The 2,595-nt window shown below is 35.3% G+C and overlaps 1 protein-coding gene across 1 annotated transcript in view; it reads right to left on the reverse strand.

Moving 5' to 3' along the window:
• HOOK1 (hook microtubule tethering protein 1) overlaps positions 1–2,595 on the reverse strand; it is an 83,412-nt gene that overhangs the window by 51,247 nt on the left and 29,570 nt on the right. The gene's annotated exons all lie outside the window — the stretch shown is intronic.

The following is a 2,595-nucleotide window of genomic DNA, read 5'->3' on the forward strand; positions in this document are numbered from 1 at the left end:
TATGTATGGATTGTGATAAGAGTTGTATGAGCCCCTAATAAAATTATTTTTTAAAAATGAGATCAAAACTAAGGCTTTTTGCCTGTCTTGTATAGGTTAGCATGCCATCCCACCTCCTCCCATGCCCCAAAAAGAAACAAACAAAAAACAGGCAAAGTCTAGCAGGGATCCTGACAGAGGTAAAATGTGTTTTTGTGGTGAGGTTGCTAATCTGTACAAAATAGGCAGGAAAGGCAGTCTTACAGAGACAGCGATTTGACTGTCGTTCCTAGGGGGCATGGGAGAGGAGGCGGCGGGGAGGTGACTGGGTACAGGGAAACAGTAAGGGCTCTAAAATTAATGGTGAGGAGGGTGTTGCTTTTCTGGTGGTGGTTGAGCGACTGAATTGTATATGAGAGGAATTACTGAGAGGTGAATGATAGATAAAAATGACAGCGAGTAGGGGAAAATAAGGGAAGAGAGGAAAGAGGAAAGTAAAAAATATATATACATGGAAATATATGGATATAGGTGTATTTGCTTCACTATGCATATATATGAAAATAAATAAGGAAGCAGGTGGACTTTGGGCCACTATTTAAATCTTAGTACAAGTACAGTTTGTTCTAATAGTGTGACATTGTATGATACTCACATTCCTAACACGAAAGCTGAAGACAAATTGGGTGGATAAGCAAAAGTGGTGAAGAAAGCTGATGGTGCCCAGCTATTAAGACTTGTAGTTACACAATCAGCCAACTAGCAGGGAAGCAACAAAGTCCACATGGAAGAAGCACACCAGCCTGTGTGATCATGAGGTGTCAACAGGAAAAGGTATCAGAAGTTAAAAAAAAAAGGCAACCAAATCAATGTGAAGGGGCATAGTAATGAAACAACTACAGTGGAGAACTAAAATCTACCTATAAAATAATTGGACACTCTCTCTCAGAAGGGCCACATGGAAGGGATGATAAATCTAGGGTGAACCACATAACTGTCCTCTAGTTCTTTAATTAATTTCCTCCTCTTACTATTATGGTTTTTATTTGTTTTACCTCATTAATCATGTTAGACTTGCATATGTTCATTTGTATATTTAAGACCCCCCAATACAAGAAAGCCAAGAGAGATAACACTTCAGAATAGTAATAGGAGTGAAGTTTCCCTGAGGGTATGGGGTAGGGGCTGGGGGGAGGAGAATAGGGAGCTGATAGCATTATTGACTGTATGTATGCATGTATAAATGAATGAATGAATGAATGTTCCTGAGGGGAAGGGTGGGGGAAGGAGGGGGTAGAGGGGAGCTGATAGCAAGAAGTTCAAGAATAAAGAAAATGTTTTGAAACTGATGGTGGTAGCAATTGTACAATACTACCTAATGCAACTGAACTATGGAATAATATATGTAAGAGCTCCCAACAAAATAAAGAAAAACTTTAATAAACTCTTACGAGAGTTAAAAATAAAACATGATTAGGTTTATTTGAACAAAAATAAATAAATAAAGGCTTTTTACAGAGTGGAAAATGCTGAGCAAGCATGTGCACTACAAGAAATATTACAGGAAGGTTTTTAAGGCAGTAGGAACCAATAGCCAAGGGAAATTTGAAACAAACCAAGGAGAAAGAAACTCAATGTCCTATTTATGGATAAACATAAAATATACTCTCCTCATTTTTTCATCTCATGAAAAGCGTACTGATTGAATTTTAAAATATATCATTAGGAAAAAAAAATATATATATATCATGAGGATTATAATACATTTGGAAGTAACTATTATACCAACAATAACACAAATAACAGAGCAGAGAAAAAACCAATTGTATTTATATGGTATTATATGACTGTATTAATATCTTATATCAAGATAGAATGTATAAGCTATAAAGATGCATACAATGACCACAGATAAACTACTAAAAATAAAACAAAGAGGAGTTAATAAATACCATTTTGTTATAAACATTATTTCACCATAAAATAAAATAGTATATATATTAAATCCAAAAGAAAGCAAGCAAAGAGAAAACAAACAAAATAAACAGGTACTTGATTTAAACCAATCATATTGAATAGATATGCCTACACATTCTATTACGAGACTGAAGAAATCCAAACATAAAGCTTTTTCAATATAAAGTTACAGACAGATTAGAAGAATAGGAAAAGACATAAAAACAACAACCATAACAAAATTGAAGTGGCTATCACAGTATCAGACAAATTATCAGACTTCAAAAGAAGATTATACTCATGGTTAAAGAAATATTTCTTAATCAGAAATGGCTTCATTCATTTATCAAGAAGACATAAAACATCTGGTGTGTATAAACTTAGTAACAGAGATTCAAAATATACAAAGTAAAAACCAACAAAACTGAAAGAGAAATCCACAATCATCCATAGAGATTTAAGGATTGCCCTTTCCATAACTGATAGAAAAAAAAATCAACGAGGATTTAAAAATTCTAACCAAGTGAGATAGTTTATTGTGCCAGCCTGGCTGAGAAAAGCAGGTGGGATTGACTGAGGGGCGGAGAGATGGATGGCTTGGTGAGCCTTGCCTTTCTTGTCTCTCGCTCTGTGATCATCGGACCAGTGTGCGGCTGCCTT

Source organism: Echinops telfairi, unplaced genomic scaffold (genome assembly GCF_000313985.2).
Source record: "Echinops telfairi isolate 266 unplaced genomic scaffold, ASM31398v2 ScPeMD7_443;HRSCAF=831, whole genome shotgun sequence".
NCBI classification, from domain to species: domain Eukaryota; kingdom Metazoa; phylum Chordata; class Mammalia; order Afrosoricida; family Tenrecidae; genus Echinops; species Echinops telfairi.